The sequence below is a fragment of the Stegodyphus dumicola genome, chromosome 4 (genome assembly GCF_044657685.1).
Source record: "Stegodyphus dumicola isolate Sdum_Otavi_A_Nest chromosome 4, ASM4465768v1".
Taxonomy (NCBI): Eukaryota; Metazoa; Arthropoda; class Arachnida; order Araneae; family Eresidae; genus Stegodyphus; species Stegodyphus dumicola.
This window is the reverse complement of record NC_140771.1, coordinates 135,833,336-135,860,899: the sequence shown is the minus strand read 5'-3', so window position 1 is coordinate 135,860,899 and position 27,564 is coordinate 135,833,336.

The following is a 27,564-nucleotide window of genomic DNA, read 5'->3' as shown; positions in this document are numbered from 1 at the left end:
AAAAATATGAACTAAACTCTAACTAGACTTGACTTTGGATTAATAAACAAGTGGCTACTTGAAGATTGGCCGTAATTAACAGAAAGGCCGTATGTAGTACAGAGAACTGTTAACACTACGATGCGTTTAAAATTATCAAGAGGATGAACCCTCTGGCCTTGAAGGCAACCAGCAACCGAGTAAAACTGCTAAGGCAAGCGGCCTGCTTCTACTAACTCCTTCCTCTCTCTTGCTTGGCAAAAAGCCACAACTTAAGTACTTGGCGTTCGCAAGACAAATTTGCATAAATAAGTTAAAGCTTTTAATTCTGGCCGGAAGTAGAAAATAAGAAGTGATAGTAAAGATTTAAAATAAAATAAACGTTAGTAAAACTTAAGATCCTTACATACTTCCCGCCAGAGTTAATTAGTTTGAAACTGAGGTCTAAAACGACCTTGTTGAAAACTTTTAGCTCTAGAATCTAACGCGAGGCCAATCTTTCACAAACAGTTCTCACTAGAAACTAGAAATTTAAAAAAAAAATCGTTTTTACATTATCAATTCCATGGACAATTACTTTTCATCTTTACTGCATTTAAACAGGAGCTTTTAGTTGAAATCTGGTTCCTTCCAGAGATCTGGAAGGAAAACTAGTTTAATGAAATGTTACACAATTAAATGGCAAGTAACATAAATATTTATATTTCTCTTAACATTCTTATTTCATTCATGACTTTATTTAATTATCTCCCCGTGCTCTCTGACATGTGTTGTAAAAGAAAACACTAAACACGAATGTGTTCATGTACAAGTGTTCAACACTACCGCCTGCAATCAAAACACTAACGTGTTAAAATTCAACATAACAAGACCTCGTAACACACCTTATATTCATCTCTAAACCCTGAGGTACTATTCTGAAAGTGGCTAACTCTGAAGTGTAGCGTCAGAGAGCCTAACTACATTCATTCAACCTTTAACACATATTCACAATAATTTTCTCTTTTTACAGTCACACGGATAAGTTAAAAATTTTTGGCATTACTTTCACTTTTAACATATCACAGTATTTCTTAACGCTTAAAATAACAGTTCACATTGTATATAAGAACATATTAACATGCTGTTAATTTTACGCATTTTAAAACATACATTAGTAGTACATTGTTAATTTCTATTCTTTTCCAAGCAAGTGCCAATTCTTCTACATTGAAATACTACATTTCAAAAGTCTTTCAGACTAAAACTTCTTTCTTGCCAGAATCTTTTAAATAAAATTTTATACAATAACTTTTACAATATTCAAGTATTTACACATTCCTATTATATATTAATTTTAGTTTTACTCGCGAGTAATTGAAAAACATAATACCAAAATAGGTAACAACTCATTTCTCGCCTTTTTGGCGATAAAGGTAGACCTCACATGAGGTAAAACGTCTTGAATTCTGCCACTTGCAGTAAGAATGAAAGATTAACTTAAGGTTGCAAAGTAACAAAAAGTTTTACTTATCTTTGTGATATTCGGACATTCTTTTTTCTGCCCAGTCCTGGAAGGTAGCGAAGATTAGCGTTTGGTTTATCTTCCTTCTTGTGCGGGCTCGCCCTTCAGTACCTTCCTCTATGAGCTTTCTTTTCCTTACAGTTCGGTCACCCTTGAAGACCTTCTTTTTCGCCTCTGCCTGTGGTCTTGGCCGTTTGATGGCAGCTGGTCTTGGCGGAACCGGGACACTTCTCTCTCGTTCTTGCTTGGATCTCGTTGCTGGCTGTTCAAATTTTCCTTGTTTCTTTGCCTCCGCAGCTGGTGTTCCTTCCGCAATTCGTCGACATTTGCTGCGTAGACTCCTGTCCGATGTGTAGATCTTCCGTCTGGGAGCCGGGTTATAGTTGCCGTTATTTCTCCTGGCTCTCTTTGCATTCGTCGTACTTCTACCTTTTTCATTCTGGGGGTGGTCGTGCGCTCTCTTTTCTGGTCGGTGGAACGGCTTCTTTTTCTTGTTACCTTCAATTTTCAAACGGGGCAACTTTCTTTTCAATTGCTCCTGCCTCCTAATGGCTTGCCCTTGTGATTGTCGTTGTTCCACCTCTGGAGCTTTTGCCTGCAGTGCCTGCCGTGCTTGCCGTGCCGGATCCTGCAAAAGATCTTTAAATATTTGCATTTTATTACGATCATAGAATGGTTTTATCTGGTCAATGTTTGCGGAGCATGTTTCACCATTCCTGGCTTTTAACACCACTACAGCCTGAGTTATTTTTTCTATGACATATGGCCCTTCAAATCGTGGAAAAAATTTGGCGGTTTTATCTTCTGGTGCTGAAGAAAGTGAATGCTTAATTTTTAATACTTCATCTCCTACTTTATAAGTTACTCCCCGTCGTTTCATATCGTAATAAAGTTTTTGTTTTCTCTGTGCTACTTCAGTGTTCTTTTTTGCTTCTTTAATTAATTTTTCTATATCACCCATTTTAAATTCTGGGGCTCTTTGTTGAACATAAAATAATTTATCTAACGGCGTTATAATCTTTCTGCCTAAAAATAACTCAGCAGGAGTCTTGCCCGTTGTATCATGTTTTGCGGTCCTAAGAGCGAAAGCAAATTCATTGACATAGTTATCCCAACTTTTATGAAAATTTTTAACATAACTACGGATAATTTTCACTATATTTCTATTGACCCGTTCCGCTATATTTGATTGCGGCCGATACGGGACCATTTTTAAATGACGTATGCCCAGTTTTTGGCACGTCTTCAAATATATTACTTACAAATTGAGGACCATTATCCGATATAACTTTTAGGGGCGTTTTTATTTTAAAATATATTTATTTAAAATAGAATCAGTAACTAATTTCGCGGAGGCTCGTTTTAAGGGAACAATTTCGGTCCACTTACTAAAATGATCAACCATAACAAGGAGATACCGACTTTTATTTAACTGACTTTTTGGAAAAGGGCCCAATAAATCGATGCCAATTATTTCATTTGGAAAATCGGATTTAATACTATTTAGAAACCCGGACGGGCGGAAATTAATATAATTAACTGCTTGACATGTTGGGCAGGACTGGACATACGCCCTTGTTAACTTTTGCAGTTCAGGAAAATACACTGCTTCGCGTACGCGTTGGATAGTTTTTCGAATACCAGCATGAGAAGCTAAAGGGCTGTCGTGTAACTCCTGCAGGATATTTAATCTAAGACTAGCTGGGATAACAGGTCGAAATTCGTTGTTGGAATTTGTAGTTTTTGTATAAAATAATAGACCATCTATTAGTTCGTAATGGGCCGCCCTATTTCTTATCGCCACAATATCTTGGTGGCTAAAATTTTCAGGATCCTTTAAATACTCATAAATATTTCTAAATTCAGGATCCTTACCCAGTTCGGTTATTACAGTTTCTCGGGAATTTATTGTACATGCTGTGAGCATTGCCACCTTTACAGTATTACCTTCTTCATCTATTTTTATTCTGGATAGGGCATCTGCTACGATATTTTCCTTTCCGGGGGTGTGCTTGATTACCAGATTATACTCTTGTAACTTGAGTGCCCATCTTATTAACCTTGGGGATAAGTTTTTCCCTGAGTACAATCTAGTTACCGCCGCATGATCAGAATACACTGTTATTGGCGCCCTTCCAAAATAGACTCGGAACTTTTGCACTGCTAACAGAACTGCAAGTGCCTCTCTCTCAGTCGCGGAATAATTTCTTTGTGTTTGATTTAAAGTTCGACTAAAAAATGCCACGGGCTGCTGATTTTGCGAAAGTACCGCTCCTACCGCATAATCCGAAGCATCCGCTGAAATTTCTAAATTCTCATCCTTTTCAGGAAATTTCAAAACAGGGGCTTGCGTTAATGCTTGCTTTAATTTTTCGAAAGCACTATTGGCTTCGGCCGTCCAAGAGAATCTTGCCTTTTTCCTTTTTAATTTTAACAATGGTTCAGCAATAGCTGCAAATTCTTTTATAAAGGACCTATAATATGAACAAAGTCCTAGAAAAGGAGAGAGCTTCTTCGCCGTATTTGGCGGCGGATACTTTTGCACAGCGATTATTTTTGATTCGTCTGTCTCGATTCCTTTCTGAGATATTTTGTAACCTAAGTATTTTAATTCAGGGGCTGCAAATTTGCACTTTTCGACATTAACTTTTAGACCGGCCTCATTTAATAATGAAAACACCTGTCTTAAATCCTGTACATGTTGGTCGAGATTATCACTAGTAATAATGATATCGTCTAAATAGATAAATGTGGACTTTCCAAGAACAGGCCTTAGCACAATGTCCATACTCAATAATAGGTAACGGATATACCAGATATTTAGTCATGGAGTTTAATTTACGATAGTCAATCGCAAAACGCCACCTTTTTGGATGTGTTAATGGGTAGTCATTGTTTTTCTTACATAAAACAACCGCGCTAGCATAACTACTTGAGATGGGCGTTATGATCTTTTTACGTAACATATCTCTAATGTGCCACTCTATAATTTTTTCTTTATTCTTATCATACTGGTATGGTTTGTGGCGAACTGGCAGTGAATCTCCGGTGTCGATACTATGGTTAGTAACTTGAGTAAATCCTGGAATATCACTAAATAACGAAGCAAATTCACTTACCACTTGTCGGATTTTTTGTTGCTCTTCCTTAGGCAGGTGGTCAAGGTTTAACATTGGTGGTTCTGTTTTCTCTTCTTGAACTGGTTTCATCGTCAGCTTAAGGGACGCTTCGTTAAAATCCAGTGTTGCGTCTGCCTCTGAAAGAAAATCGATCCCTAAGATGATATGTGCTTGCAGATTCTTTACTATAAAAAATATAATCTTTACTTGTTCGTCCTTGATACGAACGTATAGCGGTAATTTACCTATGCACTTGCATCTTTCTCCCTGCGCAGCTAACACTGTCGTATTATCCGAATTATATATGCGGTATTTCCGAAAATACTTCCTAAAAAAATCTTCTGCCACACAGGAACACTGCGCGCCTGTATCCAGGAGTGCGGTGGCTGGGATGTTATTCACCAACACTTCAATCATCGGAAGAGTCAAATTTTTTACCATTACTGTATTTAACTTGAAGGAAGAGGGGTTTTCTTGGCCTTCGGATTTCCGCACCCTCCCGTCAGCAGAAATTCGTTTTAGTTTAAATCTTGTTTTTTCCTTTCCATGCTTTCCTTCTTTTTCCACTGGCCTTCAGACTTTTTTTCTGGATTGCTATTGAACTGTCGACGTTCGCCGGCTGTTTTTGGATACTCGGGTTTCCTTGCCCACTGATTCGCTTTGCTTCCGTAGCCGTGTGCTTGACTTTGCTGTTGTCTTGGCGCACCAAATTGGTTTCGTTGCTCATATTGGCGTCTTCTTTCAATGTCCGCCGTTCTTCTACTTTCAAACTGGATTGCTAGCTCAAATAACTTTTCCAGTGTAGTCGGATTCCTTAATTCAATAAAGTCTTGTACTTGGGGAAGTAACCTCGGCAAAATCACTTGAATTATCTCAGGATCCGGACGGTTTCCATACAAGAGTTTGAAGACATGAATTTTTCTTACAATAAAGGTGGAAAGATTTTCGATTCGTTGCTGATATATGCTGAAAAGTTCCGTTTCTAATTTTGCACGATCCCCTTCGACAGGAAAGGCTTTTACTAAGGCAGTCTTGAAATTTTCGTAAGTATAGGTGGGACTTCCCGCTTGACCCAAGAGACTTCTGCCTATACATTTGAACCAATTAAGCGCTTGGCCCCTCAAAGCGCTGGTAGCTAAGGTGACTTTCTGGAACTCATGCACGGGACACATCATGAAGTGGTCCTCCAATTTTTCCAAAAAACTGGTTACCGGTGAGTTTCCATTAAATGTTGCTTCTGGTTTCATCGATGCGCGCATGGTCTGGACGATGTAAACAAATCCTTCCAGGGCGGCAGCTGGCATTTCTGGATTCTGAGCCGCTTCTGCAGGTAGCACAGTTTCTTCTTGAAACTCGGCCATGGTTATTCTTCTTCGTCGGGCGCCACTATCAGGTTCAGTGTTCCTCCTTACTTGCTTGGGGAACAGTAAATGACCTGACTCGGAACAGAGAGCTTACTAAAGCTATGTTCAATAAATGTGGGAAGTAGACAAGATACACAGGAAGGGTATACGAAACCCTTTATTTTTCTCTCTTTACAATGATTTCCGGACTTCGGAATACAGAGACCAACCACTTGTGGTCTGAACGTAAGAATATAAAAATATGAACTAAACTCTAACTAGACTTGACTTTGGATTAATAAACAAGTGGCTACTTGAAGATTGGCCGTAATTAACAGAAAGGCCGTATGTAGTACAGAGAACTGTTAACACTACGATGCGTTTAAAATTATCAAGAGGATGAACCCTCTGGCCTTGAAGGCAACCAGCAACCGAGTAAAACTGCTAAGGCAAGCGGCCTGCTTCTACTAACTCCTTCCTCTCTCTTGCTTGGCAAAAAGCCACAACTTAAGTACTTGGCGTTCGCAAGACAAATTTGCATAAATAAGTTAAAGCTTTTAATTCTGGCCGGAAGTAGAAAATAAGAAGTGATAGTAAAGATTTAAAATAAAATAAACGTTAGTAAAACTTAAGATCCTTACAAAGTTAGTATTTAAAGGAAGTTTTCGGGAGTTTAATTGAAGCCACATTACAAGGTTGCTGCTAGCTCAGATAAGATTCGTAATCTTCGGCCTTGCATTATAATTGCCGATATTTGAATATCTACGCCGGTTAGGTTTGTGAGCCAAATTCGCGTTCAACTGATTTATCTAGTGTTCGGCTACTAGCGTACTTTACATTTTAATTTGACTGTTAATTTACCTCGCCGCAAGTGGTTGGTTGAGTTGTAAGCATTTATGCTCAAGTTCTAATTTAATTGTAAGGTTTGTTTTAAAACCTTCTTATGACTTCCTCGCTAAAAAAGAAAAAGAATACTATTTTTAGAACAGAGAGGAGACATGCAAAATTAAGGAGCTGTTGCTAATTTAAATTATAATATATCTTTAATATATTTTTTATTAATCGCATCGAACAAAATTATTTCATCAAACCTAATCACGAGATTTTAACTACTTAGTTTCGATGTAATGTCAATAAAAATTTTTGAAATGGTGTAAAAATTACCATACTTTTAGACTTAGCGATAATTTGCTCTCAGTCTAACTAGAGTTTGGTTCCAGTTCATGACAGCTATGAAATCTAAACTTTATACTGGCATCAAGTAGTTAAGCTAATAGCAGACATTCCTTTAATAATTTAATACCGTTGGAGTTTCATCTTCTTTACTTTATTAATTAAAAATTAAATAAATATTGGTACTCACAGTAATGAGATGGATGAACCTGCCGATTCTTCCTAACTATTGCATTTTGGAGTATGTGCTGGTAAGAAGAATGAAATCATAGTCAAATCCATTTTTTGTTGATAAGATCAAAGTCCACAGGTAAGGCCAACTGATAAATTTCATAAAATGGCAGTTTTAAGGGAAAAAGGTCATAGACAATTTTCCTGTATAATTTCCAAACTCGGAGATTTTCAGCTGTACTGTGGTATACCGATGTACAATTGAATTTTATTGTTTGTCCTTTTTGGAAAAAATCTAGGTCTGCACAAGGGCAAGTTTCGAGGATCACTAGTGGTCCGCGGACTATCGATTGAGAAAGGATGCTCAAAAATTGATATAATTTATAATGCATCTGATTCATGTAATTAATAATACACTTAACAAGTGACAACTTTTTGAAAAGTTTCATCATATTTAAAAAAGATGCATGTAATATATTTCAGTGTATATATACGTAAGATAAAAAAATATGTTAAAGATAAATTATAATTTAAATTAGCAATAGCCCCTTAATGCTTAATTTGGTATTTGGCCTCTTGATTTTAAAAAAAAGTAATCTCTTTCTGCACTGCGTCTTCGATGCTAATCCATGTCATATGATTCTTATATAAAGCTGGTGATGTAAATGGAACTAAAACTCAAACAGCCAATAATAATTTTACAGCAGTATTAATTATCCAATCAAATGCTCTGAACCCAAAATTAACTCATTCTGAAATTCATTCTGAATTAAGATTCCATCCTGAAGACAATCTACTTCCTTTCTACAATGCGGCCTAACTTGACTATTGCTCTCTTCTTACTACAAAGCCCTAAAAAATCTAAACATTTTGAAATAGGTCCAAGTAGTGAGCCAAGTTGTTTGTGATCACATCATGCTTATTAAAATAAAAATGCAGATTTAATGGGCCTCGGTTTAGTTTCTGGACTCATTGTATTGAAAGCAAACTTGTATTTTAATAAAGTAAACTTAACTGCAATGTTGTAGGATAAGTTGATGGCGTAGAATGCTGAAATGTCGATCCATAATAAATTAGAAAACTGGCAGTCGAGGCAGATTAAATTTTCATTTTTATTTCATTAAGCATGTTGCGACCAAAAACAACTTGGCACACTAATTGTGCCTGTTTCAAAATGTTTACATTTTTTATGGCTTTGCAGTAAGAAGAGAGCAACAGGCACTACTCCAGCTAGGCCCCAAGTGCAGAAAGAGAGCAAGTTGTGTTCAGGATGAAATCTTAATTCAGAATGAGCTAGTTTTGGTACTCAATGCATTTGATTGGATAATTAATACTATTTGAAAATTAGCATTGGCTATTTTAGTTATCTAAGAATTATATGACATGGACTAGTCTCGAAATGACGCAGTGCAGAAAAAGATTACTATTTTTAGAACAGAGAGGAGACATGCAAAATTAAGGAGCTGTTGCTAATTTAAATTATAATATATCTTTAATATATTTTTTATTAATCGCATCGAACAAAATTATTTCATCAAACCTAATCACGAGATTTTAACTACTTAGTTTCGATGTAATGTCAATGAAAATTTTTGAAATGGTGTAAAAATTACCATACTGTATCAAACATATTACACTTCTCGAAATATTGGAGTAATCTGAAAAAAAAAATAGTTTATGGAACGTTCAATTTTAACAACAAACCAAATTAAATTAGAATTTAAAAAGATTCCATAAGTACTGAAATAGTCACTGAATATTAAAGACTTCGTACAACTATTACTAAACAACCCAAATGAAATTTCTTCAAGGTGTTCATTGTTTTCAGCTCGTGGATTTAACATTTCGGCAAAATAGAAAGCATCGCTACTTGGGAGAAATATTTGTTCCAAACTTCAAACTCAAGCGATTCAGTGAAATAAATGCTCAAAATAATTAAAACCTTTCTTTATGGAATAAATGCATCAATCTCTCCTGGTGAAAATTTACAATGAAGTAATATCATAGAAAGTTTTCTTTTACTGTTTGGCTTTGCTCTTTTCAACAGCTCATTTTTCAATAATATGATATCACGTTTTATTGCCATAATTTCTGACGAACTAATTCTTAAACTAATAGGCTTATTGTAACTAATGAAAACCTTTCAGACGTTTAACTGAAACCAGATTATAGTTTCTTTTAAATCTTATAATTTTTATATACGTATATTTTAAAAATTTACAAATATTTTTCTTAACATTTCGAAGCTTCAGTGGTAAAATCTTAAAGATGTTAAAATAAGTTGAAGCTTCAGATTGCAATCGTGTTAACTGTTTTTAATATAAGGCGAGAAAAGTTTGAAATATTTCGAGAATTATAAGAATGTGATCAAGTCACGCAAAAAAAGCAAATGTGGTTGGTAAAATGCAGCAATATAATTTGCCGAAAGCAAAATTGTTCTGAATATTCAGTTTGTAAGAATGAACAGTATCCGCGAAGTGTAAAGAAACCAAACATTGCTTCGCTGTAATTGATTTTTATGGAAGTCTTTCCTTTGGCTATATACACCCAAACGTGGAGATAAGCAATAACAACAACATGCTAAAGCAAATAAGAATAATCAACAGTAATCACTATAACGTGAATAAACTAAGACTATAATTTCGAAAATTGAACATTCTTACTCAGCTGTAGGAAGTGAAAATGACAACCCAAAAAAAGTGCCTTAAGGGTCGAATAACAGGAGAAAATTCCAGAATATTCAATATGAATAATAGGAAAGGAAGCCCCTAATTACATCTGGTGACCAAAACGTGAAAGAAGCAATTTAGAAAACTGGGCCGAAATACCTGGAAATATGGAGTAAAAAAACCTCCAAATAATTAATTCTAAAAAAAGGGGGGGAGATACGAATTGTTTTAAGGTAACGGTAATAATAATAGAGAATTTATAAACTTTTTCTCCCAAACTAAGTCTCTCGCTCTTTAGAGCGTAATTTTAATACTCTGTTCGATAAATGTATATTAAATCGCATCAATAAATTAAAATTATAGATACCTGACAATCCATATCTGAAATGGATATTTAAGTATAAAAGTGAAATTTTATTAGTAGCGAAAGAAAACCGGCACGAAAACTCATCTGAACTTATTATATCTTGCCTGAACAAATAAATTAAGGAATTTGATAGCAAAAGGCCTGAATTTATTTATGGCGAATGAGAATATCGCCGTATTCTATTTTTTAAAGGTTCTCTTTAAAACTATGGATACACACTGTGGATTTACCAATGATGTAAATCCACAGTGTGTCTATTCTTCTATTCTAATTATGATATATTCCATTTTTTAAAGTTCGCGTATCTTCAAGTACTTATCTAAATTTCTTTTCATTCGGAAACATGTGGCTTGGAAACACAAAGCTATTCACAGACTCCTTGAAATTGCTTCAGACGAGAATCCCGTTCGTTCCAGCTTCCAAATGAACCGAGTTAAAAAATAATAGCTGTAGGCAAGGTATTTAGAAAAAAAACAAACACACCATACTTGCCATACTCGACAGGTAACAACTCGAGATTCTCGCTTCTATTAAACAAGGTCCGAATGCAAAACGGACGATGATAGATCACTTTTTTTTTTCGCTAAATGCACTTGACAATCCAAGCGTAATATTTACCATGATCATTCTGTCGACACAGAGAAATCCTTTCCACTCTCACTTTTCTTCATTCGATGGTATTTCACTTAGATTGTGGAATTCGTTCATGACGATTGTCTGTGCTTAACGACTTCAGATAAAATTCAAAAGCTGAACATGTCTTGGGCAGTTAAATACCAGAGAAAAGGTACAAAAACGCGGAGAAGAATGAGCGGTGGAGTTAGAATGGAGGTGGTGATAGGGGAAAAAGCAGACGCCCACTTTATATATTATACGCCCGTCTGAAACAGATGTGGAGGAAAACAAATTTTACGAAAAAAAGAGTGAAGAACTGTGACCTCAGAAGGCCATAAATTGCGCTTTTCGTCGGGAGGGGAAGAAGAAGAGGGGTGGAAAAGTTTAAAAATGAGTTTCTGAGCCTCAAAAAATTTGCTTTTTTTCCCTCTTCGCAGCAGTTTATCAACATTCAAAATCTAAGAAGAAAGTCTCTCTTTTATCTCAGTACAGAAATCGTTCTCGAGCTGCCTTGTTTTCCCATCTTGTTCTCCCTCTTCTGCCAGATGTTACAAATACCCTTGCAGTAGATGATGTATTACTAGCATGTCTGTGATTTATGAATACACAGTCGGATTTCGAAAATTTTTAAGTTTCGGAATTAAAATAGATTCACAATACGCAATGTGTCACTGATACATTTTGGATTATCGACAGCTTTAAAGAATTCTCTTGACTTACTCAATTTCCTATTAGCTCAAACTATATTGTTGCGTGCGTACGGGTTCGTTATGAAATGAATGCACAAGTCCGATGAAAAATGAACAAAAATTTATTATTATCACAACAAAAATGCTTAAATTTTCTCAAATTATCATGCAGTATTACAATATCTCACAGTAGTTTTCTTTTAACTACTCAAATGTCAATAGAACGTAATTCAAAACAGCTAAAGAACGCTAATCCGCGAATTCGCTACAATCAACAACAGTAGTTTTCTAAACAACAACAAACTAAGCAACTACTACAAACTGAGATGTTTTCCTCCTTTTATAAGCTTTTAAAATCACGCGCTAGAATTTTCCAGTACTTTCTCGAAATCAAAAAGAGATATTTATTTATTTAACGCACGCGCTCTTGTATTTTTAATTTTCCGGCTTAGCTTTCTTTTAATATTCGTCACGCGCTGCACTGCGCGAGAAATAAAACCATTTAATTTCTAATTGAACTAACATTAGCTTTTTAAATACCAAATTCGTAACACTGCCCCCTTCCCAAGGACTGCACGTCCCGGGCAGTACAATCCCTGGACAGGAAGCTAAACTTACAACTGTGGCATAAATGCATTAATAAGCATTACATTACTATAATAAACAACATGAACAATAAATGCAATACATAAAACAAATCAAATGCTATCAAATACTAAATACAAAACAAATACTAAATACAAATCAAATACTAAATACACATTTATAAACAAAAAGGACCATGGTCTGATACTATTTACAATTATTTACATTACGTACTATGGCCATAGTAATGAGCTAACCTGTCGTAAGAGTTCGAAGACTCACGGATCCGAACCATGACGTCATTTAGCCTGTTTAGGATTGTGTGCGAACCATCCCAAGGTGACTGTAAATCAGGCCTGACTCCTTTTCGTCGAATCGGGTTCCACAACCACACCTTGTCTCCTTCGTTGGATCTATGTCCAGCAGCTCTCGTGTTGTATCTGGTCTTCACTTTCTCCGTCGCCAAGTTCACTCGCTTTCGTGCGGAACGGTGCATCACTTCAAAACGGGCCTTGACATCTTGGATGTGTTCCTCAGGCGATGAAGGCGCATCCGTACGGCGATGAAACAGGCGGTCACAAGGCAGACGAAGGTCTCGACCGAAGAGCATCTGAGATGGAGAATAGCTGGTAGTCTGGTGTTTCTTTTCGACCCTAGCATGATTTCGACTGTTTCTCGAGCTGGTTCTTTCGGACAAAGCGTCGGCATTTCCAGGTGAGGATCCCTTCTTAGGATGGATAGTCATGTCTTCAGATCCTGAAAGCAGTTTGTTGTTTTTCAAGTCTAAGGAAAAATTGTATTTCCTTAAAAAGTCCAATCCGAGTATGCATGGATCTGTAATATCCGCCACATATGCCGTGTGATGGTAGGCGGCACTTCCAAACGTGATGTTTACGTTTAACTTCCCAGTTATGTCGATCTTGTCACCAGACGCAGTCTGAAGGGTAACACAGGATGGCGTCCAAATAAGTTTATCTTTAAACTGTTCAGCTAAATCTTTCCTAATGATGGTAACATTAGCTCCTGTGTCAATGATCATACTGCAAGGAACTCCATCGATATTCCCATTGATGGACAGTCCGTTATTGTTGCCACTCACTGTATAAATTTTAAGAGCTTTAAAACAAGGTTTTTCACTATCTGGCAACCTCCGTTCCTCGATATGGTCACTAATTTGTTTACTGCGTTGTTGCTGGGAAATGGTCTTATTTTCCGTACCTCGGGGTCTGCACTTTCTTCGTATGTGGCCTTCAACTCCGCAGTTCCAGCACTTTAGAATTAGTTTCTTTTCACTTCTGTTCCGTCTCAAGCCACTGACTTGTCTGGTAAAATCATCTGCTTTATATTCCGTACCCTGGGGTATTCTGCAATTCCGTCTTAGGTGACCTTCACTACCACATCTCCAACACCTTAGAGCCACTTTCTTCTCGCTCCTACTCCGTATCAAATCTTCGACTTGTCTGGCTAAATCATCTAAACGAGCCATCAGTTGATCCACTGGCTCATGGACTCGCACAGCTCTAACTGGGTAGCGGTCTCGACGAGTGGCTTGCTGGGCTGCCTCAAATTTCATGGCGTACACTAGAGCACTTTTTAAATCTTTTACATCCGCCATTCGTAGAGCTTTCTGTATTTCAGTATCTCGGATGCCGTCGATAAAGTATTGCAAGGACAGGATTTCCCTTGTTTCTGTCGGGCATTCCGAAAAGGCGAGATGGGACAGCCTTTCAACATCCGCGGCGAGCTCCTGAAGTGTTTCGGTAGGCTTCTGTTGACGAGATTTTAATTGGAGCCTGCTGTAGTCTTTTAAACACTTCTCCCCAAAGCGCAACTCCAAGGCGCCGGACAGAGCTTCGAAATCTAACCTTTTGTTTTCGGGAAGAGTCTGAAGGATATCCGCTGCGTCGGCTCTTAGAGAAGCGGCGAGATGACAGGCCTTAGCTTGGGAATCCCATCCATTCGCATCCGCCACGATAGAAAATTGTGTCTTATACACCTGCCAGGAGGTCTTCCCATCATATGTGGATAGCTTCAGAGGTGGACGAGCAGGCATTGGTAAGAATTTAAAATCATCACTCCTGCTCCCTGCCGACGCTACGAATTTCTTTAAAGTATCCATTTCTTTGGCAACTGCAGAAACTCTCTCATCAATTTGTTCTTTTACAGAAGAAACTCTTTCTTCTATTTCTTCTTTCACCGAAGAAACTCTTTCTTCAATATGTCCAACTTTATTTTCAACTGCGTCAATTCTGCCTTCCATAGCTTCAAATTTATTTTCTATTATGCAAGTAATTTCTCTTTTCATTTCTTCTTGACCAGCTTGAACGGCTTTCATTTCGTCCTTAACGGATTCCTGGCCCAATTTCATTTCTTCCTTAACGGATTCCTGGCCCAATTTCATTTCTTCCTTAAATGATGCTTGGCCAGCTTCCATCTTTTCTTGGAATGCAGCAAAAGCACTAATGAGCTGTCTCAATTGTTCTTCCATCGCTCTTGTTATTGGCATTCAAATCCCACTTCTGACACCAAAAATTGTTGCGTGCGTACGGGTTCGTTATGAAATGAATGCACAAGTCCGATGAAAAATGAACAAAAATTTATTATTATCACAACAAAAATGCTTAAATTTTCTCAAATTATCATGCAGTATTACAATATCTCACAGTAGTTTTCTTTTAACTACTCAAATGTCAATAGAACGTAATTCAAAACAGCTAAAGAACGCTAATCCGCGAATTCGCTACAATCAACAACAGTAGTTTTCTAAACAACAACAAACTAAGCAACTACTACAAACTGAGATGTTTTCCTCCTTTTATAAGCTTTTAAAATCACGCGCTAGAATTTTCCAGTACTTTCTCGAAATCAAAAAGAGATATTTATTTATTTAACGCACGCGCTCTTGTATTTTTAATTTTCCGGCTTAGCTTTCTTTTAATATTCGTCACGCGCTGCACTGCGCGAGAAATAAAACCATTTAATTTCTAATTGAACTAACATTAGCTTTTTAAATACCAAATTCGTAACACTATCATTAAAAGATTTTCAGCCTCAAAATTACTTAAAATCAACATTAGGATAACCTGAATAAATTAACATATTTATTGCTCTCCTAATCTTGTTCCGGACATTGTCAAACGTAGGGATGTCGTTTATCCTTAACAGGAGCATTGCTATTGACTTGTAGATATATATGTGATGATTTTTAGAGGATATGATGGGAGAACCAATGAAGTCACAGTCATGGTGGGAACGGTGATGGTGTTACAGTTTATAATGACGCAGGTGCAATCAACTGTAGCCATTATGAAGATTAATATCCATTTTTATTTTTAGAACGTAAGCAATTCTTTGGAAGCACATCCTGAAGTACACATAGTACAATGGGTGCAATCTACACCCCAGCATTCCACATACGCGTAATCACATCTTAAACAAAAGAAAATACTGCGTAACAGCGAACACAGGTTATGCAAGCGGCAGCAGGCGAGAAAAGTGTTGCGTAGCAAGTAGCTGGCAGTATTTAAAGGCTTGGGATTCCTTGCCTGAGCAACAATTGGGCAAGAGCTTTCACATTGCAGAGAAATGATGACGCAAAAGTGGTGCAATGCAGATCTGTGAAGAGAGAATGTACTTAATTAAAATTAGTAATTTAAAGGTCTATATGTGAACTTGTCTTTCCTATTATATACACATTTTATATTTATATATAAAAATATATATACATATCTGTATTTATATATACAGTCATGCGCAAAAATTTAAGACCACACATGGAAAAATCAGATTTATTGGAATTCCGCAACAAAAACATGTTATAAATGAAAAAAATAGGCTTTCAAAGTATAGTCAGTATTTTTTCGGACCTCCTTTATTTTTTTATCTCTGCTGCAATCCTTTTAGGCATGCTATGAAGACTGGCAGTAAGCTTGAGAAATCTCTGTACACCACACATGCTTTATTGCTTCAACAAGTTCTGTAACATTGGATGGTAGCTTTTTCGCGACTTTATTTTTCACAATGCACCTCAGATTCTCTATGGGATTCAAATCTGGGTTGTTACCTGGCCAATTAAGCACTTGGATTTGAGTAGCCCTCGGATAGTCCTTAACATTCCTTGCCCTGTGACACGGAGTCGCATCATGCAAGAAAATTGAACATTTATGAACATCCAAGTGAAGCTTCAACTGGTCACGTAACAAATTAATATACCGACTGCCGTTCATCGTAGTTTTAGGTGGCAGGAAGTATACAGAAGCAGTACCAGACTCGGACATTGCACTCCATATCATCTGGCTTGAAGGGTGTTTCACTGTTGGAATCATGTATCTGTCATCATATCTTTTTACAAATGGGCGGTGAATACATTTAGCACGTACAGAAAATTGCTGTACACTTGACTCATCGGAAAATAGCACTGCACTCCACTGTTGTTCAGTCCAATTCTGATATTGTCTGGAGAAAGTCAGTCGTTCCTTTTTCATACTTTGATTAAGTCTAGGTTTCCTTGAACGTTTATAGGAAAATAAAGGATAATCTTTAGTCAAACAAACGTCTTGAAATAGTACTCAAACTAACGCTGGTACTCTTTGCATCCAGAGCAGCTCTAATTTTATTGCAGGAGGTTGCTGGACATCGAGTGATTATCCTTCTTATCCCACGATCATCATGTGCACAAATTTTTCTTGGGCGACCACTTCTCTTAAGATCCGTATAATTTCCCGAAATTTTGAATTTACTGATAGATTGATGCACATCTGTCATGCTGACATTTACCTTGAAACCTATTTCACTTTCAGAAAGGCCAACTTCATGCAGGGCCCCTATTTTTGCCCGTTTTTCAACAGTAAGTAAAGGATTTTTACCCATTACAAGAATTATACAACAGCACTGTGTAAGCAAAATCGAATAACAAACCACTGATAAACGAGACTACGTTATATTTATAGCAGTAGAAAGTGTTTGATGTAATTAACGCATGAGATAACGCAATCACGAGTGAAAATGGTGCAAACTGTTAAAATACAGGAGAACGGCTACTGGTCTTAAACGTTTTCACGTGACTGTATGTTGATTGCCCTATGGCATGGCACATCACAATGGGGCATCTATATTTTAACTGGAAGTAGCCCCTTTATTCTTCATTTTAATTTGGGTATTTTATCTTTCTGTCCTAAAAATGCTGACTATTTAAAATATATCAAACTAGAGTGTCATTTTAAATTAATCCGCATCATACGAACGCTGCAATGCAGATACTTTTTGGGCAACATGCGAATAAGATTTCGGTTGAACCAAAACCTTTTTCATTCTCTCCCAAACTTTCTTTTGAATGCGTTACATTTTTTCCACTTGCTTGCGTCCAACTAATACGCTAGGCTCGTTTCTGTGTATAATCCATTGTCATAAGATGTGTTAAACTTCTAAAAATAGGAGGTGTATATTGAACCCATAATAATGTGTGAATTAGAATATGCTTCTCAAGATCTGTTTTACCCAGTAATAAAATACGTATGTTGAATCTACGACACGTATGAACTCGTAATGTAACTGGTATGTTGAATATATGGCTACGTTTGTCTGAAAATTCCATCCTTCTATTACACAATCAGAGTGCCAGTACCATCTACAAGCACTGGTCACGCGTAAAGTTACTTGTGTTTTCTCTCTCACCACATTCTAACATTATTACATTTTATGAAACAGTCGACAGAAAATTGACCTGGCTTTGACCGTTAAACTTCAGCAAAAAAATTCTGTGGAGAATAGTCCTGCCTTATAGTGGCGTTTACATACAAAATTGATATAAGTGTGTTTATTCATAGACAATTTCAGAAGTTCTAACATCCAGTGAAATAAAATGTGGCACTACTAGTGCAATTAATTTTTGAACTTATTTTGGCCATCTTTTCATTGTTTAGGGAAAAAAATTCCTTAAATAATCAAAGTGACTTGATGTTTTAAAGATTCATCATTAGAACAATCTAAGACTGTCGATCTTTGTTTATACTACGTTCTTCAAGTGCGTGCTCGACGAGAATATTTTTCCGCTTCCGCTTTGCCTAAAACGCATTACATTTGTCATTCGAAAGCTTTAAATTATTATCGTTGAGTGAACTTAAATCTTTGCTTTTTAGCCAAACGCGCAGGAAGAGCACTGGTTTGTAGTAAACCGGCGAAACAAGCTTAATGGCTCGAACACTCAACGCTGCTAGAGCAAGTTGCTAATAATCACAGCACAACGTGGCCTGGAGTAGGCAGACACGCTCTAAAACTAACTTCCGAAATTCTTGCTTAAATAGAACTTCATTCTACCTTAATCTTAATAAACTCTAGCTATCTCATTTACATTCGGGCATGAAAGGCGTGGGTGAAAAAAGAGGAATAGGAAAAGTTTTTCAACTTAAAATGAACTAAACTGTTAAAATAAATAGATAAACCTCCCAAATATATAAATGTTGTTATTGTTTTAAATTTTATTAGTCCAAAGGGATTTGAATCCCGAAGGACTATTAGTTTCGTTTTGGCATTTTGCGTCGGACGGATAAATGTCGGTTCACTTTTCAAACTGTTGCCATAAAATGTTAGAGTCCTGCATTATATTTGAAGAAATTAAATAATGAAAATCTGCGTAAATGTATGTATATTTCTCACATTGTCATAAAATAACGGTACATAGAGTCATCGAATTTTGAATAACGTAATCCTCCAACGAATATGAGCATGTGGAAGACCAAATTTGAAATTTGAAATTTGTTTTATGATCGATTTCCTATTTTTTAAAACTTTGACGAATTTTTGATTAACAAACTCAAGGATTTCAAAGCGAGCAATGGCAACGTTGTGCAGAAAAAACATTTTTATCTCCAGCGCGTGAGTCTCTGTATCGGAAATTCTAAAGATATGCTCGTTTTAAAACTATTTTGCGATATTGCTGTTGCACTGGATCTTATGGTTTAAGTGCGAGGAACATGATATTTAATAAAGAAAGGTAACACACAAAATGTTAAAAAACGCCCCTTTGGACGTAATTTAAAATCTGAAACATTTCAGATATATATATATATATATATTTTTTTTTAATTTATTTTCTTGTAAACTGCAATGTTATTTCTTCACAGTTCCATACTTTGCTATATTTCCCTCCATCTATCAGTTAAAACTGTAAGGTATATTTTAATTTTATAATATTTATTTTAATTTTGAAACCCTTTCCTTTCAATTCTTGTTTCCTATTACAACTTCCTACCAGATTAAGGTTTTAGAATCGGGTTGAATGCAAATGAGTTAGAAGAAGTACTTAAGGAAGATTCAGCTTACTTCGATAGAGAGGGCTAAGTGGCGAATGTTTAACTTCTGGCTAAGTCACTCTTGAAGCCTTTACGCTAGGCTGTATTATACGTTTCTATTGATATTCGCCGGATAGTTTAATTTAAGGGCAAACTATATTTGGTAATTGTGTCTAGCTTCGGCTAAGTCTCGTTTATTTAATTATAGTTTTTTTTTTTTTTTTTTTTTTTTTTTTTTTTTTTTGTAATTTATTTTTAATGCTTTTTATTGTTATTATTGTAGAGTATAAAACCATTTCATGGCCATGAAATAGGTGATTTGGTTATTCAATTAGTGTAGCTAGAAATGTTTTATAGAGTAGAAAACTGCATATAATAATTATTACTATTTTGAAATTTGAACACGTGATGTTTTCTTTTGATGTTGGATTTAAAAATGTAGCACTGTCTTTATGAAAGTAGCAAATCAAAATTTAATTCTATTAGAAATTTAACTATTATATTTAATAAATTAAGTAACGGATTTTAGTTTTTTAAAATTATTTTAGAGAAGTTTATTAAATTTTACTGTGATTAATAATTATAATTTTGAATTATTGTTAAGCACTTCGACTTAATTTTAAGAATTTTCCAATTATTTTGAGAATTGGGTAAATTTTGAATATATTTATAGAATATGATATATAATTGTGTTTTGAGAATAATGCAGAAAATATCAGAATATTTTGTTATTGAATAGTGTTATTATGAATATAGAAATGTTCAGTTTTAAAAACTGAATAATGATAATAAAAGCAATATGAGTAATATAATTAAAAAGCGAAAATAATATACAACTTAATAGTTATAGCAAATTAAATTTGTTCATACAAATAGTAGTTTTTTTTTTTTTTTTTTTTTTTTTTTTTTTTTTTTTTTTACCAAACTGTAAACATATGGGTAAAAATGTTCGCTTATGGCTTTTTCTGGAGCGTTTGATCTTGAGTATCCTCGCCTAATGCTCCACGAGTATTCAGCCATCATATATACACTGAGGGGGGGGGAAAGAAAAGGGGGCTGTTTTATATCTCCCGTTCTACTGGGCCGACTGACGAAATTCAAATTGCGTTTTCCATGTCTCGACAGCGCGACTTAGGATATGCATTAGATTTATATATACTAGCTTTGTTCTAACGTAAACATTTTGATAGAAAATCGGATTTTTTTTTCTGAAACAACATACCAATTTTTTTTCGTATTTCGATTCTGCGACTCAAATTAGTCACAGATATTAAATTTTGTAATTTTTGGTGAGAAATTCAAAAATTTATCTTGGCGATTTTCTTTTAGTTTGCACCAAGAATAATTCACTTGGCTAACTTCCTGAATTTATAGAACCTATTTTCCTTTCCTTTTCTTCATTGTGTGCGAGCGGAAAAAAAAGTAATCATCATATTTTCAAATAATTTTAACAAAGTGCGTAAACCACATCGCTTATAATATATACGCTAAATTTCAAAGCGCGCCAAAATTTGAATTTACGTACATGTAAAGAAATTTTGAATAAAAAAACTCCAATTTTTTGCAGGTGTGTTTAGAAATACATCTACTTTAAGATGATGGTAAAACTTTTATAGGTTATTATTCAAATTGTTTTTGTAAAAATTTATTAGTTATTTCAAAATGCAAATTTTAAAAATAAGTCATAAAAATAGGCGAATTTTATTTGGAATGAACCTAAATTTCGAAATGTGAAAAGAAGAATCTAAGTTTAATAAAAAAGAGTTATTAATAAATATGTATCAAATTCAATTAACATTGACGAACTAAAGTTTTGAGAGGCAATTTTTTAAAAACTACTCGTGCGATTTTTGCAAACCTTGGCAGTTTGGCGTAATTTGAGTCGTAGAATCGAAATATGGAAAAAAAAAAGGCATGTCATATCAGAAAAAGTCTGATTTGTGTCAAAATACCTATATTAGAACAATGCTATATAATAATGCTATATAAATTTAATACATATCCTATGTCACGCTATCGAGACATAAAAAAAGCAAGCTGAATTTCATCCAGTAGGAATGGGACATACAGAACTGTCCCCCCCCCTTTTTTTTTTTTTTTTTTTCAGTGTGCATCCCATCTGCCTTGGTTCCGTGCCTCCATAACTTTCAAATCTTGACAAAATCGCTCCCCCTTCTCATCACTTTTTACAGCAAGAATTTTCGGGAAGCTATTAAGACGGCTATGCAAAAAATGCAGTTTGATGCTCATGCCCAACAAAGCATTTTGAAGCTGCCCAAACGTTGCTGGACAATGCCGGTGTAGTTCTGTGCTCGTGTATTTCCAAGAGTCTTTCACAATGTTTTTGAATGCCAATCAAGCATTCTTTTCAAGTTATGTCATTGTTCTGTCATGTTTAAGAAATGTTCATCTTTGAGGAACTTCCGAATCTGTGGACCATCAAACACACCGGTCTTTATTTTTTCAAATGACAGGCTAAGAAATGCCGAAAGGAGATACTTGAAACAGTCTGCTTCAATTGGCAAAGCTTTAACAAATTGCTTCATGAGACGCGGTTTTATATGCAGAGGTGGAAATCTAATGTTCTTTCTGTAGAAAAGTGGCTGATGTAGAATATTTGAATCACCAAGTTTCAGGTCAGATCCTCGCGGCCGATTCGACTGAACCCAATGCTTCACGAGCTCTTCTGTCCCACATACACAATAAACAGGGATACTTGGTACTTCCGCGTTGCTGAGCCAAGGAGGAAGCAGATCATTTTATAGTCAACCCAGATGATCTATTGATGCGCATGATCTTGTAACAATCAACGACTCCCTTTATCTCTTTATATTCTTCACACAAACAAGCCGAATGGCCTATTAGGACTGCACCAAATAAGTTTCATTGTGGAGGAGGGCACACTTTAAGCTCCGCTTTAAGCAATCGATGAAGATCCGCCATTGAGCTACGTTATAAGCTGAAATTTCCAATTCTTCCATTAAACCATATACGTTATGGCAATACAGAATTCGACCATCACTCCGAAACTATTGCAGAGACGCACTTACTGTTGATCGAAAGTAGGATACCTTAGACCCTTTTTCAAGCGCTTTTTTCTCGTGCAGTCTTGATGTTAACAACTCTGAAGCTTTTTTGGACAGCTCCAAATCTCGTGACAAATCATTCAACTCATGCTGGTCTAACCTTTTAGGAACAGAATCAGCCTTCAGCATCTTCAATTCAGTATTCCCCAGAATCGGTCAATTCGATATTCACCAGAATCGTATTCCTGTATTTTCAAATAGGGCAATCCTCTGAAAACTGACACCGGGAATTAAGCTGAGTGGGGCACTGGACGTATAGCTGACGGTAAACTACGATACTCTATTTTAAATTTGTTTTTCTTGTTAAATCCTGTCGTTTTTCTATACAAAAGTAACAACCACTTGAGGGAGTGATCTTTGGTCTCTCGCCAAATCAAAAGCATACTGAATGGAAATTCAGAACGTGTTCCCTTGAAGCGCATGATTTATCTTGATCACCAATTTTCCCTTTAAATAGACAAAATAGGCTTGCCTGACAAATGTACTGATATTTACCTCTTGACTAGAGGTGATAAAACCATAACATATATAACCAAGCGAATCGGAGTTATTTAAGCCACTACGACACAAACTAGCAGAGGCAGACATAAAGAAAGGTTTTAGTTCATGTATAAGTAAAAACTAAGCACTGCTAACCTTGTATACAAACAAGAAATCGGATTCTACTTCGGAATGAAACACAACGTCTCATTACAGTATCTTAGGCTTAACTGAACTAGTCTAAACAAGTATGCACCTATCGCTGGTCTCCTACAGCCTCACTCCCTCGGCGCCAATCGGAAGGTTTATGCCAGCCAATAGGAGAGCCGTAGTACTTCCTATGATCCACCCTTGATGCCGCGGAGAGTGGTCACTTTCACATTAGGTGTAGAGAAAAAACTTGACATGGTAGATGAAAACTAACTATAGTTTTGAAATTAGAATGCCTATTAAACTTTAAAAGCGCTCAAAAATCGAATTCAATAGAAATTGTGTAAAAAATGGTTCCATAATACAATCAAAGATCTTTTTTTCCAGTGCCTCTAGAGCAGCGGTTCTCAACCTTTTGACTAACGCGTACCATCTAAGCAAAAATTGTAAACCTTTAGTACCACCACTACAAAGTACTACTACCACCACCACTCTTGAACAAAGCTAAGATAGCATAAATTTAAGGGTGTTAGAGAAAAAATTCAATCAGGATGTTGGGGTTTTAATTTTTGAATTTAATAGTTAAAAATACTTTGCTTCTTTGCGTACTACCTATTCTTCTCTTGCGTACCACCGGTTGAGAACCCCTGCTATAGAGGACTGCTTTTGTTAATTATAAGATAAAGACATTTTGTCGCTCTCAGCTCTAGTCAGAAAAAAGAGATTTGCAACGAGTGTTTGACAGGAACTAAAGAAGTGTTTCCAACACCTCAGAAAGTTTTGGTTTTAACTACACTGGCCAAAACTTCTGCTAAATACGTTTATTGAAGCCTTGTATTAGTGACAGATAAATGAATGAACTACACGCAGCTTTTATTAGCTGTAAACAGTTTTTTCTGGATCTGAATAATCAGACTTTCGCCAGTTTGATTTTCATAAGCGGCGGAGATAAGTTTAATAAACAACGGTTTTTCTATTGATTATTATGTATTCGTTATGGCTCTTGGAAATTTGAAAGCAATAAACGGCTGAGGTTATTAACCAGTGAGTTTAATAAGCGACGACCACTCGACTTATAATATATCGATCTACATTACGTCATTTCAGATTAATCCATATCATACGTTATTATTAGCGTTGCAGTGAAACGTTATGTTATGCAGTACAATGTTCTCCGCATTTTTCTTCGGGACTAAGGCAAGCTTGCAATTTAACAGAATTCTTGAAACGCGACTCGAAGGTTTTTGATTAGATTTGATTTGAATAAAATTGGAGATCAATTTTTTACATTTACATTTAAGTAAAAAGTCAAGATGATTCAGGAATTTTTGTCGTTTCAGGCGTAATTTAGTGAAACGATTAACGGATGAAGGCATGATAAACAAAGCAGAAAATCAAACTAAATGAACTAAGCAATAATAAAGCACACACAAAACAGCAGAAAAATCCTGAATGAAAAGAAAAATCCTGAAAATTCCTGAATAATCTTGATTTTTTACTTAAATGTAAATGTAAAAAATTGATCCCCAATTTTATTCAAATCAAATCTAATCAAAAACCTTCGAGTCGCGTTTCAAGAATTCTGTTAAATTGCAAGCTTGCCTTACTTCGGTCCATCATAAGGGATACACGTCAACAATTGTTCAAAATTGAACATGAACTCTATAAGCTTCATCTGGCTAAATCATATTCAAAATTCACTGCCATTGAACAAAAGTCTTGGTCTAGAACGGAGAATGCAGTTAACCGTCATAAAAAGACCCTTGCAGTTAAATTCGAAAAACTTCTTTTACAGTCTTCCAGTTCAAGTAGTTCAAAAACTCTTCCCATTGTAAACATCAAGCCAATAGTTAATATTTCTAATGTTAGTCTTTCAGAAGAACAAGAGAGAATTCTAAAATATAATTTTAACTTCTCACAAACCTGTAAACCCTCGATTCCAAAGATTTTGGCTCCTATCGAAAAAGCTTTCAAGTTCAGTAAAGTTTCAGATTCACAGAAAGAAATGATTAGGCATCTTATCGCTCATAATGTGAAATTCAATAATAAACCTTTGAAACTAAATCTAACTGTGAGAGAAAGAGCTACAATGCGCGAAATTCAATCTAACCCGGATATTATCATTTCAAAGGCCGACAAAGGTGGCCAGATAGTCGTCATGGATAAGAACACATACATCGATGGTGTCACTAAACTCTTAAACCAAGGACCATATAATCCGATCCCTAAAGATCCTTCACCTTCGGACTTGTCAAAAATAAAAACTGCGGTCAAATCTTCGCAAATCATTTCAAGCAACTTAAAACATTCGCTTATCCCATCTGTTGCGAATTGTGCCAGATTATATGCTCTTCCCAAAATTCATAAAAGTGGTATTCCTTTCCGCCCTATTGTATCAAATTTAGGTACTGCCTCGTATTCATTAGCTAAATATTTAGTTTCTAGATTTTCAACTCTATTAGACAATAACATTTACACAATAAAAAATTCAATAGAGTTTGTAAAAAAGGTTAAAACATTTCTCCTAGAAATTTACTCATGGTTTCTTTTGATGTAAAATCATTATTCACCAATGTTCCAGTGGAAGGTGCATTAAGATGTCTAGAAACCAGATTTCGTGAATTTCATTTGTCTTGCATCGAAATTGATGAGCTAATTTCTCTCACTCAACTCTGTTTGAAACAAACACATTTTGTTTTCCAAAATAAATATTACAAGCAAACTGAGGGATTAGCCATGGAAAGCCCCCTCACTCCCATCCTGGCTGATATCTACATGCATTATTATGAATCAAAATTGTTTGAAACTTTAAACTTCCCGGCATGGTTCCGCTACGTAGACGATACTTTTACTCTGTTTGAAGGTAATAAAGATGATTTAGATAAAGTTCTTTCAGCAATAAATTCTATTGATACTGCTATTCAGTTCACTTTTGAACTTGAGACTTGCAATTCTCTTCCGTTTCTCGACATTCTGGTCACACGTAATACATCCAACTTCAGTACTACGGTTTACCGTAAATCTTCATCGGTTTGCCTTCCACCACACTTTATCAATCATGTCATCCGACTAAACAAAAGTTAGCTTCATTTTATTCCTATGTTTTCCGTGCTCTTCAAGTTTGCTCCTCCAAACTAGCCCTTGATGAAGAACTAAATTATTTAAAAGCAATAGCTGTTGACAGGGGCTTTTCACCCAACATTATTAATCAAGCAGTTAAAAAATTCTCATCTCAACACACTAAAAGGCACACTCTTGTTTTAGGAGATTATAAAAATTCTGTTGTCATTACCTTCTTTCCATCAATTAGCTATAAAGTTGCACATATTTTGCAGAAATTTAACTTTCGGGTTGTTTATTCTCCCATCAATAAAATTTCGATTTCCATACTCAAGGAGCCCATTCCGAATATGAATTCCTGGGGTATTTATAGGATTCCTTGCCAGTGTGGTTTAATTTACATTGGCCAAACTAAGAGAGCCTTTAAATTTCGCGTCAAGGAACATGAGGCATATGTTAGAAAAAAGGAAACACAGAAGTCTTCTGTTGCTCAACATTGTTGGTCCGAAAATCACACTTTCAATTTTTCTGCTGCCAAAATTATTCAAAAAACATCTTCCATTGGAGAACTGGATTTTCTAGAGGCATTTCACATTCATAAAAATCTTTCTGTTCTAGTTAACGATCCTAATTCCAATCCAAATTTGCCTTCGGCCTTTAAAGAAATTATGTTTTAGTTCTGGTTTCACCAACAGATGGCGCCACTTGCTTATTCTTGTCCAGGCTTTCTTATCTTATCTAATCATTATTTCCTATCTTGTTCATTTGCGGTTTTGCAGCTGAGGATGGTGGTTTGGTAAAACCATCGAAACTAGTCTTGTGAAAATTTTGTAAATATAATGCTGATTTTTGTTGTTTGACTTCTGAATTAAGGTAATTTTATTTTACATATACTTATGCTTCCCGTTTTTAATGTTTCTATGATAGTTTACAAGACTATGTGATATTAATTCTGAAGTTAAATCAGAACGTTTCTTCATATTCAATAAACGGTTATCTGCCTGAAGTCTTAAAATTATCTATTATTTACACGACCTTTAGAACGCCATTATGGAATTATTGACAATGATCTATTTTTGACAGCTGTAATGATAATAATTAATAAAATAACTTGCTTTTCGTCTAATTTGGTACATAATTATACATTATACATGGTTGCTTACAAAAAAGTACACTTCCTTCAATACGGATACTGCGCTCTTTGGAGAACGCCGTAACTTTTTCCTCTTTGTTTGCTGATTAGCTGTCTGTCCGCGTGACTTGACATGGCCAAATAAAGCAGTAT